The sequence below is a fragment of the Phyllobates terribilis genome, unplaced genomic scaffold, assembly GCF_046119375.1.
Source record: "Phyllobates terribilis strain yellow unplaced genomic scaffold, ASM4611937v1 Scaffold_4277__1_contigs__length_62738, whole genome shotgun sequence".
In the NCBI taxonomy this organism is placed as follows: domain Eukaryota; kingdom Metazoa; phylum Chordata; class Amphibia; order Anura; family Dendrobatidae; genus Phyllobates; species Phyllobates terribilis.
Genome location: NW_027367029.1, coordinates 48,210 through 62,739, shown reverse-complemented (window position 1 = coordinate 62,739; position 14,530 = coordinate 48,210). Strand labels below are relative to the sequence as shown.

Genomic DNA, 14,530 nt, shown 5'->3' with positions numbered 1-14,530 from the left:
GTCGGCCTCCTGCCTGATCGATCATTCAGTCCGAGGAGTCGTGATTCTTGGTGTTATGTCTTTCACACCACATTGTCCGTCGTTCTTCCGGCCTTTTCCCCCTCTGGATGCCCCCTTGAGCGACATTAGCCATGAGATTTTGAGCCTGGAATCTCCCCTCATGGTCGCGAGGCTGGTTTACATGCATCCGCGGATCGTATCCCTGCTTTCTTGGCTTGCCCTGCTCGTGATGTCTCTTAGGACTCTGGTTTCTCTGGCTCGAACTTTGTGAATTCTGGCCCGTTATCATTTTCCCTTGGATTTCTTCGTGAGCCCTTTCTAGCATGCCTTCATACGTGAGGCCTTTCTTTCTGCTCATTCGGTCTTTGATTTCTGTACCGTTGCACAGTCCACAAAGGAACGCGTACTTGGCCGTGTCATCTTTAAAATCGGTGGCTTGGATGAACACGGCCGTGAATCTCGCTACATAGTCGGCCAAAGACTCGTCCGGGCCTTGCTGGATGCCCGCGGTATGTTGCATTACTACTTCCTGTTTACGCGAGGCGTTAAAGTGGCTGAGGAATCTACTCTGCAGGTCGGTGAAATTGTTTATGATTCCTTTGGGGAGGGCCAGGATCCAGCTCAGGGCTGCCCCAGACAGAGTGTTCGGGAAACCTTTGCACATTGCTGCGTCGTCGGCATTGCTGGCAAGCATGGCATACCGGTATCGACTAGCGTGCTCGACGGGTCCTCACTGCCCGTGTATTCCTTCACTGACGGGTACTTGAAGTCGCCGCGAACTGAGGCGTGCATGATGTGGTCGGCAAAGATTGTAGTTGGCTCACGATGTTGTCTCTGGGCGTGCATAGGGAAATATGGGTCATAGGGAAATGGTGGTGGGGCATTAGCGTATAGCGGAGATCTTGCAAAATGTTCCGGGTACAACTGCTCTCGGGGCGGCTGTGGTGGTGATGGTGGTGGATATCGTGGTTGTTCGTGATCATGTCTACGCGTTGAGCCGTACGGTGTTTGACCCCGGTAGCTGTATGTATCTGGGCAGGTTCCGCGCGAATAGTAATATGAGGGGGTGTCGTCAACTGTACCCCTATCTTGGCGAGATCCGTCCGCGGACCGGGCCTGGTTTGCCATATATTCTCTCTAGTTCTGAAAGTCTTCGAATTCTTCCTGAGAAATCCACGTACGTCCCGGTCGTGAACTAGCTGGTGACCGTGATCGTTCCTCGCGAATGTCGTCACTTGGGAGACCCTCTAAACGTACCATGTCTTAGCTTAGCTTCGTGAAAAGGTTCCACAGACGGCGCCAGTGTTGGAGCCCTGAAAACTTCGTGTAGTCAACACTCTACACGAGGGACTTGAGAAACTTCGCGTTGACTGGAGATGCTTCTTGAAGATAATAGACTTCGCGTTGGATGGGGATGTTTCTTGAAGGTAATAGACTTCGCGTTGGATGGGGATGTTTCTTGAAGGTAAGAGGCTTCGCGCCGACTGAGGATGCTTCTTGGAGATGAGATGATGCAGGAGCATCCCTATCATAAACTCCTCAAAGGCAATCACAAGAGCCATGGCTAAGAGGATCAAAGATCAAGTTATGCATGCCACTTTAGCTCTTAATCTGGACCAGGAAATGAAGCCCGTTACCTCTACTCTTTTGATATGTCAAAGAGGTATCTCTTCTCCACAAATTCCATGAAGAACACTTGGTCATTTCTGGACCAAGTCAAGCTACAAAGAGCTCACTTTTGGACATACCCGGATAGACCCTCTAGCCGGCTATGTCACTTTCAAGTGCATTTTGCACAAGTTTCCTTATGTTTGTTATGAAACATGTCTTAGGGTATTTTGGTCTTAAGTAAGTGAACTTTTATGAGGTTCAAAGGGCCGGCTCTCACTTGGTATAAAAGCCAAGAGATAGCTCATTTTTAGGGGCCTTTGAATTGATTGAAAACACAAAAGTTGTAAGTTGAGCATAGACTCCTTTCTATCATTTGAAGGCCACTTTGGTTTGTTGGTTGAGCAACTAAAACAACCAGTATCTCTTGCCCAATTATATCTTGTTTGTGTGATTGTTATTGTATGAACTTGATTAGGGAAACTCATGGTGCTCTAGGTGGTATATCCCCTAGTTGTGTTGTGTTATAGCTTGTTTGTTTCTTGTTGGCTTGCATTGTGTTGAGGTTAAGTCCAAGGTGCTTGCAAGAGTGAATAAGAATCACTCAAGAACTTATTTCCTTTGTTTTCATTTCACTTCTATCTCTATTTTGCATCCAAGCTTGTTTCCAAGCTAGGATAACATCTAGAACACTTGTTTCTTGATGTTTGAAAGGTTTGAACTCTAGATCCGAGCCTTGTAGGGATTTCCCTACATCAAGTGGTATCAGAGCTCAGTGAGTTCATCCTTTGTTCACCCTTAGAAAAATCGAAAACAAGTGCCTTGCAAAGTTCTAGCAAGAACACTTAGACAAAAAAAATTGTTGAAAACCCACAAAAAGCTAGCCTTTTCTTTGCCTTGTTTCTTTGGTCTAACTAATATGATTGCTTGAAGTTTTTGCAGGACTAAAACCAAGGTTGAAGGTGTGGAAGTTGCCTAAGGAAATCCCTAAGTTAAGCTTAGGAAGTGCCAAGGAAAACCAACCATTAACCGGGACCCGGTGCCTTGTTCCGGGAACCAGCTCCGAGCAAGACACCAAAAGTCAAGCCTTTTTAGCCCTACCAAACACAACCATCTTCAAGAATAATATGAACAAAGTGTAAAGTACAGGTCTTGATCTTTCTACAGCAACAAAAATCATCCAAATCCACCGAGTAGATCGTTCTGGCCAAGGCAAAGAAAATCCTTCCAGAAGTAGTAAAAGGTCAACATCACTTTCACAAAAGTTTATCACCAAGCAAGTTTGCCAAGAGTTGCAGCCTCATTTCACCGTGCGAATTGGAAAGTGACTTGTGCAAAGTGAAGAGGGCCTCCCCCACTAAAGGACACAACAAAGACCTGACCAAGTCAGGGTCCTAAACTCAGTCAACCAATGAGCCAAGTTAGTGTCAACATCATATCTACACGGCACCATTTAGCCTTAAGGGAAGTAGTGCACCTAAGGTGGTTCACTTAACTTCTCTTCCTAAACACAATCCTTAGCCTTTTTCCAAGGCACTTTTGAAGGCAACTACAAAGGGACTCCAAGGGCTTCTTGTTCACCTAAAACTAAGGTAATAGTCCTTCGCCCCTCTTGAGCTAAACACACTTAAACATTCTGTTTTTGCCTAAGTACCTAAACTGCATGCTATAACTATTATTTCTGTTGCATCCTTAAGTGTACTTAATCTAGCTTCACTCAAATCATTTCACACTTATAAGGTACTATATTGAGCAGAGATTGTGAGATTATCTTTGAGTGTGAGAGAAGACACAACTCAAACACAAGTTATTACTCTAACTTAACATCTTTTCTTGTTGTTTGTGTGACAATGTCTAGCTCACCTCATCATTCTCAACAAGAGGAGGTGAACCCTTTGATCAACTCAGAACAAAGTATCACCAACCCTCAACCAGACCTAGCCTCACTCATAAGGACCCTTAATGAAACCATAGCTAGAAATCACCAAGAGCTTTCTAGTAGAATGGCAACATTGGAGTCAAAACAGAAATCACCAAGGAGTTCCCCTAGGATCTTAAGGAACCAGTATGAACCTGGGGAACCCTCTCATGCACACTCCCATGCTCCTATTCCTAGACAAGATGTGAGGATAGGCTCCATCTCACCCATAAACAGACCTGAGCCTATTAGGATACCAACTAGAGAACATGTCTCACCCCTAGCAAGACCATCACCTATGCAATACCAAAGGGAGTTTCCTAACTTGATTCTCCTAATGTGAATAGATATAGTGATGATTTTGTTGATGAGTTTCAGGATGATAGGTACATGAGATTTGGAGAAAGAGGAAGCAGAGGAAGGAGGGTAAGGTTCCAAAGGAATGAGCACCCTTATGGGTATGTTCCTAGGGAACTTAGACATGAGCAAGCCTTTGAGCAAGCCCCTAGACATGCCCCAGTACACCATCTAGAACCAGCTCCAAGGCAACCAATACATGATCAAGGGTTTGAGCAAGTGCCTAGCCCAAGAGAAGAGGATGGCATTGGCAAGATAAAGGTGAAGATTCCACCATTTGAGGGCAAGTGTGATCCGGACACCTACATGGCATGGGAAAGAAAGATGGACCAAATCTGGTCATGCCACAACTTCAATGAAGAAAAGAAGGTACAACTTGCTATCCTTGAATTCCAAGATTATGCTATGTTGTGGTGGGATAACTTGGTCCAGGGGAGAAGAGAAAGACAAGAGCCTCCCATCCAGAATTGGGATGAAATGAAGAGGGTCATGAGAGAAAGATTTGTACCTGAGCACCATGCAAGGGAGCTAAGGCACAAGTTAGAGACCTTGAGGCAAGGAAATCAGAGTGTGGAGGAAGTGTATAACGCAATGCATATGGCCATGATCAAGGCCAACATCAGAGAAGACCCAATTGCCACCAATGCAAGGTTTCTAAGAGTGTTGAACCCTTCCATCTCCAATGAGGTAGACATGTATCCTTATGAAACTAGTGAACAATTATTTCATAATGCTATTTAGATTGAAAGGAAGATGAAGGCTAGGATGGTGCAAACAACAAGGCCAACTTCTAGGCCAATGGGATCAAGCACCCCATGGGCTAACAAGACAAGCACCACCCCTACTCAAGCACCCAAGGAACCTATCCACAAAGGGATCCACCTAAGCCCCAAGGCCAAGCCATGGGCAATTCAGGGAGTACTTCTAAACCCCTAATGTGTCTAATATTCCTTACCCTAGATCTAGTAGTTTAGAGTGCTTTAAATGCAAGGGTAAGGGCCATTTCATGAGAGATTGTCCTAACAAGAGAGTTATGTTTATTAATGCTATGGGACAATATGAATCAGAAAGTGAGCATGAAGATAATGAACCTAGTAATGACCTAGATGTGGACTTAGGGGAAGAATCAGAGGAGATAGGTTATGAACATGGTGAAGTGCTAGTTTGTAGAAGAGTTCTAAGTGTCCAAACTGAATTGGTTGAAGATAACCAAAGGGAGAACATTTTCCATAGTAGATGCATGATAAAAGACAAGGTTTGTGATGTGATTATTGATGGAGGTAGTTGTTGCAACATAGCTAGTAGTGAATTGATAGAAAAATTAGACTTGCCATCCATTTGCATCCTAGACCTTACAAACTACATTGGATGAATGATTGTGGAGAACTCAAGGTTCACAAGCAATGTAATGTGACCTTTAAGCTAGGCTCATATGTGGGCACTATTCTTTGTGATGTATTACCCATGCAAGCTTGTCATTTACTCTTAGGAAGACCATGGCAATATGATAATAGAGTTACACATGATGGTTTTTCTAACAAGTACTCTTTCATGGTTAATGGCAAGTTGATTACCTTGAAACCTATGACTCCATTTCAAATTGTGGAAGCAGCTGAGGCTAAGAGAGCCAAGGATTAAGGGAAAGATGGTAACAAAAGAGAGGTTAAGACCAAGGACAAGCCCCTGGTTTTGCACATCTCCAAGTTCCAAGGACAATACTCCATGCTAGTGTTCAAGGAAGTTCCAAGGGATGAATTTCTGCCCAAGGATGTTATGCTAATGAGCTTGGTCAAGCATCACACCTTAACATCAGAAGCACCAGCCACACATTGCCTAAGTCCATCCAAGAAGTGCTAGATGAGTTCCATGAGGTGTTTCCACAAGAGCTACCCAATGGACTTCCACCACTAAGAGGTATTGAACATCAAATTGATTTCATTCCAGGGCAGGTACTTCCTAATAGGCCAGCCTACAAAATGAATCCTATGGAAAGTAAAGAGGTGGAAACTCAAGTCCAAGAGTTGTTAGAGAAAGGGTACATAAGGGAAAGCATGTCCCCTTGTGCCGTGCCAGTTTTGTTGGTGCCTAAGAAGGAAGGCACACTAAGGATGTGTGTGGATTGTAGAGCCATCAACAACATCACCATCAAGTATAGGCATCCAATTCCAAGGTTAGATGACATGTTAGATGAGCTCCATGGAGCATCTTGCTTCTCAAAATTGATCTCAAGAGTGGTTACCACCAAATCCGAATGAAGGAAGGTGATGAATGGAAAACTGCCTTCAAAACTAAGTTTGGGTTGTATGAGTGGCTTGTCATGCCATTTGGTCTTACCAATGCTCCTTCAACCTTCATGAGGTTGATGAATCATGTCCTAAGAAGCTTCATTGGGCAGTTTGTGGGTGGTTTACTTTGATGACATTCTTATCTACTCAAAGTCACTCCATGAGCATGCCAATCATTTAAGGGAAGTACTATCCAAACTCAAGCAAGTTTCTTTGTATGCTAACCTTAAGAATGTGATTTCTACTCAGATTTTGTTTCATTCTTAGGTTTTGTAGTGAGTTCCAAGGGTTTGGAGGTTGAAAAGGAGAAGATTAAGGCAATACAAGAATGGCCAACTCCAACTAGTGCAACACAAGTGAGAGTTTCCAAGGGCTTGCTAGCTTCTATAGAAGATTTGTCAAGGACTTTAGCACCATTGCTTCACCCCTTACTGAGCTTACAAAGAAGAACATTGTTTTCCAATGGGAACCAGCCAAGAAGAGGCATTCCAAGAGCTTAAGGCAAGGCTAACCGAGGCACCCCTACTAGTGCTTCCAGATTTCACAAGGCCTTTTGAAGTGGAATGTGATGCTTCTGGAGTGGGCATTGGAGGTGTGCTGATGCAAGGAGGTAAACCTATTGCCTTCTTTAGTGAAAAACTCAAAGGTGCAACTCTAAATTACTCTACATATGATAAAGAGTTGTATGCTTTGTTTAGGGTGTTGAAAACTTGGCAACACTACTTGTGGCCTAATGAGTTTGTCTTGCATACTGGCCATGAGTCACTAAAGCATTTTAGAAGCCAAGACAAGCTTGATAGGAGACATGGTAGGTGGATGGAGTTCATTGAGACTTTCCCTTATATTATCAAGTATAAGAAAGGGAAAGACAATGTAGTGGCAGATGCACTCTCTAGGAGGCATACTTGCTAACCACCCTTGATTCAAAGGTGTTAGGATTCACCTACATCAAAGAGCTTTATAGAAATGATTCTGATTTTTGTGATATATATGTTCATTGCCTTGAAAAGGGACCCTTAGGCAAGTTTTATTTGTTTGAAGGATTTCTATTCAAGGTTGATAGGGTGTGCATACCTAAGTGTTCTCTTAGACTTCTTCTTGTGGAGGAATATCACAAAGGAGGTTTAATGGGACATTTTGGTAGGGACAAGACCCATGCTATACTGAGTTCCCATTTCTTTTGGCCTCACATGCTTAAAGACATAGAACATGTGCTTAAAAGATGCATTGAGTGCCTTAAGGCCAAATCCAAAGTGAAACCTCAAGGTTTGTATTCACCACTACCTATCCCTAGTGCCCCATGGTTAGATATTAGTATGGACTTCATTGTAGGGTTACCTAGGACTAGGAAGGGCAGAGATTCTATTTTTGTGGTGGTGGATAGGTTTAGTAAGATGGCTCACTTTATACCTTGTCATAAAACTGAAGATGCAACTAGTGTAGCCAACTTATTCTTTAGTGAGGTTGTTAGACTACATGGCCTACCTAGGACCATAGTTAGTGATAGGGATCCTAAGTTCCTTAGTCATTTTTGGAGAACATTATGGGGAAAGATAGGAACCAAGCTCTTATTTTCTACATCTAGTCACCCCCAAACTGATGGACAAACTGAAGTGACTAATAGGACTTTAGGCACCATGCTTAGAGCCTTGATTAAGACTAACCTTAAAGCATGGGAAGACATTCTGCCACATGTTGAGTTTGCCTACAATAGGGCCACACACTCAAGCACCAAGGTAAGTCCTTTTATGTGTGTGTATGGTACTAACCCTCTAACCCCCTTTGATCTTATTCCTTTGCCTAGCAAAGAGAAGTGTGAATATAGTGCAGGGAACCAGGTTAAACTCATCAAGGAGCTACATGAAAGGACCAGAGAGAGGTTGGAGAGCTTAGCCACAAGTGTAGCTGAGGCAAAGAACAAGCATAGGAGGAAGGTCATACTCAAAGAAGGAGATCTAGTGTGGGTGCACCTAAGGAAGGACAGATTTCCCAACTTAAGGACTTCCAAGCTCTCACCAAAGAGGGGATGGACCATTCCAAGTGCTAAGAGTGGTTGGTGACAATGCTTATGTCATCGACCTTCCAGAAGAGTATGGAGTCAATCCCACTTTCAACATTGGAGACCTTACTCTTTTCAAGAATGTTGATGAAGAAGCTAGTGAAGGGGAAGAACAAGAAGAAGAGGCTCCAATCATCAATACTGAAGATGGCCTGAGGTCAGGCCCTTCAAAAGAAGGAGGGAATGATGCAGGAGCATCCCTATCAACAACTCCTCAAAGGGCAATCACAAGAGCCATGGCTAAGAGGATCAAAGATCAAGTTATGCATGCCACTTTAGCTCTTAATCTGGACCAGGAAATGAAGCCCATTGCCTCTACTCTTTTGATATGTCAAAGAGGTATCTCTTCTCCACAAATTCCATGAAGAACACTTGGTCATTTCTGGACCAAGTCAAGCTACAAAGAGCTCACTTTTGGACATACCCGGATAGACCCTCTAGCCGGCTATGTCACTTTCAAGTGCATTTTGCACAAGTTTCCTTATGTTTGTTATGAAACATTTCTTAGGGTATTTTGGTCTTAAGTAAGTGAACTTTATGAGGTTCAAAGGCCGGCTCTCACTTGGTATAAAAGCCAAGAGATAGCTCATTTTTAGGGGCCTTTGAATTGATTAAAAACACAAAAGTTGTAAGTTGAGCATAGACTCCTTTCTATCATTTGAAGGCCACTTTGGTTTGTTGGTTGAGCAACTAAAAACACCAGTATCTCTTGCCCAATTATATCTTGTTTGTGTGATTGTTATTGTATGAACTTGATTAGGGAAACTCATGGTGCTCTAGGTGGTATATCCCCTAGTTGTGTTGTGTTATAGCTTGTTTGTTTCTTGTTGGCTTGCATTGTGTTGAGGTTAAGTCCAAGGTGCTTGCAAGAGTGAATAAGAATCACTCAAGAACTTATTTCCTTTGTTTTCATTTCACTTCTATCTCTATTTTGCATCCAAGCTTGTTTCCAAGCTAGGATAACATCTAGAACACTTGTTCTTGATGTTTGAAAGGTTTGAACTCTAGATCCGAGCCTTGTAGGATTTTCCTACATCATGAGAGGTTTCGCGTTGTACGTCTTCGTGTACCTGCGTATCAAACCCAGAGGAGGGAGGCCTCTGGATTTGATTCTCCGACGCTCAAGTTAGAATTCATTCGTGTAGAAGTAATATGAAATAACATCTTAATTGCGTGAGGCAGAATGAGAAGGAAAAGATTGCTCGCGAAGACTGGGTGTAAACTGATGTAGTGATTGTATACGAATTCGTGAAGGAGAGCTCTCGTTTTGCTATAAGAGGCAAGGATGAACAGTGATCCGTCACTTTCAACTTTCCATCTCTCTATTTATAGCTGAAGACACTTGTTGGGTCTTGGGCCTTTTCATAGTGGGCCGATTCCCCCTTCTTGGGCCTGGACCAATACTAGTGGTCCAACATTCACCTCTTGATCTTTACCGTCGAAAAACTTTTAATTAGTTTAACCAGAGTGAGATATACACAATTTATTAATATAATATTTAAAATGAAATATTTTATAAATATGGTTCGGGTGTAAACAGTGTTTATGGTGTAAAATGAGAATAAAGATCATCGGCCATTTCAAGAAAATGTAACCCGAGGCCCAAAAATGCATGCCGGGGGTAAAAAAAATGCATGTCAATTAAAATGCAACATGAAAGTTCAAAAATGCATGTAAATAAAAATGCATGTGGGAGACCCTTTTATGCATGTATATTTTGTATTCAGTTTTAACACATTAACATGCACTTTTTGGACATAAGCATACATTTTTCGCACATAAGCGTGCACTTTCATTTATAATCAAAATGCAAGTTTATTTGTTGAGAGTACATGCTTATGTGTGAAAAATGTACGCATATATGTTAAAAGTGCATGTTAATGTATTAAAAATACATATAAAACATAGATGAATAAAGGGGCCTTCGGCTTGTATTTTTATTGGGATGCATTTTTGGGCCTCCGACACGCATTTTTATTGACATGCATTTTTTCACCTCCAACATGCATTTTTGGACCTCCGTCATGCATTTTTATTTGTTCTCATTTTACACCATAAGATTTGTTTGCACCTGACACTTTTCCTTTATAAATTTATTACAAGTTTTTATTATATATAAATAAAATAATGCTAATAAAAGTATATCAATATTGAGTTAGAATATAAGTTAATATTTTTTCATATATAAAAATAGTTATTGTGGTTATATAATACTTTTTTCCTTATAGTTATGATTATATATATTTTATATTTTATTTATTTTTTATAAGATATTTTATAATCAAATATAAAGATATCGTTGAATTTGTAACTACACTAAAAAAACTTCTTTGTATAAAATAAAATATTTTGTTTCCAATTTAGAATAACTTCTGCCACATATATGTCATGTAGGTGTATTCCAAAAATAACAATGCTCTTAAAAATTGATACATATGAAAAGTTATTCAAATTTAATGAAAAGACGATATTTGTCTGAATCAATAAAAGAGTGACATGTAGACTATTTATTATGTTATTTTGGTTTATCACATTGTTTTAGTATTACATACATTGATTGTTTAACAATACCAAGGATTAATATTATAACAGGCATGAAGTTCTCTGATGCCGTAAAAGACATGCATAGAAAAATCATATAGAAATTATGTAAAACTAAGTACAAATATATGACCAACATTTTCTATTTTATGATTGTTTCAGTTACAAACTTTGATATATATAATTTAGTTTATAATTTCACTGAGACGAAGATGAAAACACAAGCATTTTCAAATAAATGAAGACGAACTTCCGTTGTGACATCGTCTTTGATATGAAGCTTAGACAATTTTTCTCCGATTTGTTGACCATTAAAAGAAACAAGCACAATTTCTTTCTCGGATTGGCATGTTTCTACCACGACCGTTATTTACACATGGTCAGTTTTACGTTGCAATTTTAAGGTTACAAGTAAAGAAGAATTGACTGTTCTGATTTGTGATATGAAAAACTGTTCATCAAACAAAAACGTATATGCAGTATATATGAAGGTCTTTCATAATTATATAGAATGTTTTTTTAATTCAAATACATTATACATTTGATTTTATTAAATACAGTTCTGTTTATTGAATTTATTTATATTTATTTACATTTTAAAATATTTGTATAAAATAAATTTATTGAGTCAAATTATATACTAATGAACATCATTCAAATACTTGTCATCAAACTTCTTTCAAGAATGCTACAGCGAAAATCTAAATACCTTGAACATCAGGTATTGCTTCATTTGGAGGGTTGATGATCCATTGGACCCTTACCGAATTCACAAAATGCTATCCGTACAACCAAATCCCTAATTCTTTCCTCGCTTTCTGATCGGCGGTGAGGCATGTCTGCCGCCTCTCCGCCGCCCCTGCCCTCCCCTCCCCAAACTCTTTCCCGACTTCTTTTCCCAACCCTAACTCTTCTCCTCATCCCTCCCCGCCCCAAACTAACCCCGTCGAAACCACAGACATCTCAATCAGCCAAAACCCCCTTTTCTAGCTAGCTCCTCAAAAACCCTTTCCCAGCCACCATGAGTCGGATGGCGCTCCCCTCTGCGCGGTGTTGTCCACCTAGCCCGGATGATAACTCGATCTTGGAGCGATGTTCAGAGCCAAGGTTGGCCCTGTCTCATTCCTCTACTCCCTCCCCTGTTTTGCCGGCGAACTCCTGCAAAATTCCTCAGCGCTCGTGGATAGAGGCTTGCTGGGCAGCGCTTCGAGCCTAGAAGAAGGCTTCCCAAAGGTTTCCTTGCCGGTAAGTTTCAGGTGGTTCAACCGGAATGTGAAGAGGGTGTGACGGCAATTTCGTTTGACCGGTCTGTCATCCATGCTCTCGGGAAGTCTTGGAAGAAGGCGATCATTATCAAACCCATGAGCGTCCGAATTAGATTTGAGGTCGTCGTAAAGAAGATGGGAGAGCTTTGGAAGAATAGGGGTCAATTCCAAGCTACAGACCTCCCTAAGGGTTTTGCGGTGGTTACGTTCGACAGGGACGAGGATGCCCTATTTGTGCTTACCGGCGGTCCATGGATTGTACATGGGCATTACCTCGCGATGAAAGAATGGAAGCCGGAGTTTGAGCCGGCGGAGTGTCATATTCTTACTACTCCGGTCTGGGTTCGTCTTGTGGATTTGCCGCTCATCTACTATTAAGAGAACACGCTCCGGGTAATCGCCGAGGCGGTGGGTGAACCTATTGGCATCGATCAGAGAACACTACTGGCACAGAGAGGAAGATTCGCTCGTTTCAGCGTACAAATAGATTTGTCGAAGAAACTCCAGTCAAGTATTTGTATCGATGGAAGATCTTATGACATTGTTTATGAGAACTTGAATGCAGTTTGTGAAAGCTGTGGCATCTACGGGCATTTCAAAAGGCAATGTCCAATGATGAGGGATAGACCGAAACCCCCGGTCCCTCAGGAGACTGTTCCGGCAGCTGGGAAGGGAGAGGCCGGTGACAGCAATTCTGAGAATCTTGCGACATGGGAAACAGTCAAATCAAAGAAGTGGGTCCAGAAAAAGGTTAATCCGGTTCCCTCTTTGCCGGAATCTGTGCCGCCGAGTACTCCCGCAGCGGGCCTTCTCACCGGAATCGTCGACGGCCGATTTGGAGTGTTGGGGAATCTTGAAGAGGAAGATATTGGAGAACTGTTGGCTCAGGCTAGTGGTGGGGACATTTCTTCTAACGACAAGAGAGGCGGGAAGTCGAATCTTCTATCTCACCGGGAAGAAATCGACACGTGTCAAGTTCTGCAGGTAAGGGAAGAAGTAGTGGATGTATGCTTAGGTGGTGAGCCAGCTGTGCAGGATAAGGGTCTGGAGAGTCCTGCCATTGTGTATTGTGTTGATAAAGAGACTACTGTCTCCAACGGGCCGATTTTCGACTTAGTGGATGATGGAGTTTGTTTTGTTGGGCCGGAACTTGAGCAGGCCCAGAATACTTTGGTGGAGGAAGGTCAATCTGTGGCTTGTGAAGCTGGCAAATAGAATGGTGATAGTGGGCTTTTGGAAGCAAATCTTGGTGAGAGTGGGCCCGATGGCCTCTTTGGGCCTATTATTGGCCTTACTGGATCTGTGAAGAATATTGGGCCAGGTGGTTGTGATAAGGTTGGCTTTAATGATGATCCGGATATTTGCACTGAGATGGGAGCTACTCAGAATATTATTATTGAGGTGGAGTCTTTAGAGGATGGTGGGCTTAATGTTTGCGATGGGTCTGCAGTTCTGGGCCATTATGTTGCCGGGCCTTCAGCTCAATCTACCAAAGAGCTTTCCCCTACCGTTAATGCGGGACGCAAGGGTAGGAATGCTAGAAGCAAAGCTCTTAAACAAAGTGGGATCATATCGGTGAAACCGAATACGAGAGCCCAATTCCGAACGGGCATGAAATCTAAATCCGAGCCTAGCAGTCCTTCGTATGGCGGTAAGGGTATGATTGATGCGCCTCAGTTTATTTCTGGGGTGGCCGATTTAGCGTGACGTGTGTTGATCGTCTCCTCCCGTTTAATCCAAATTATGAATTGCATTTTATGGAATTGTAGAGGTTCGGGCAAGGATAGCTTTGCGCGTTCGATTAAGTATCTCTTAAGGAAACACAATGTGGATATGTTTGCCGTTTTTGAGACCCAATTATCGGGTAGCCGTGAAGAGGCGGCTTGCTCTAAAGTTGGGTGGGGGAATCATTTTTGGTGAACGCTGAGGGTCGTGGGGGGAGGGGGGGGGGGGGGGTATTTATCTTCTCTGGGACCCTAGTAGGATCACGGCTTCGATCATTTCGCATAATTGTTAGTTTATTCATGCTCACATTAAGAAGAGGATGATGTGTTTGAGTTCATCTTCTATTACGCGCCGCCGTCGGCATACCGGAGAGTGGCTTTTTGGGACCTTATTTCTACTACCTTGGAGAGCTCTACAAATCCGTTTTTTATTGGGGGCGACTTTAATTGTATCCTCCACCCGGACGATAGAACCTGGGGCTCGGGTAATATGCATGCCGATACGAATGTGTTCCGGAACATGGTGAATGCTAATGGGCTTGTGGACTTGGGTTTTATGGGGCCGAATTTCACGGGGCCCAAGGGAAGCAACTCGGGTTCTTTTGTGGCCAAGAGACTTGATAGGATGTTTGCCTCGGTCAATGCCCTCCTTCGTTGGCTGGAGGCTAGTGTGAGACATCTCCCGATTTTCTGCTCGGATCATGCGCCTCTTCTTGTTATGCTCAAACCTCGTATTCGCACCGACCACTCCCGACGTCCTTTCTGGTTTGAAG

General features: G+C 42.5%; 1 pseudogene; it reads left to right on the top strand.

Moving 5' to 3' along the window:
* Nucleotides 1–1,560: 1,560 nt before the first annotated feature.
* Nucleotides 1,561–8,592, top strand: LOC141249071 (uncharacterized; annotated as a pseudogene).
* Nucleotides 8,593–14,530: the final 5,938 nt, after the last annotated feature.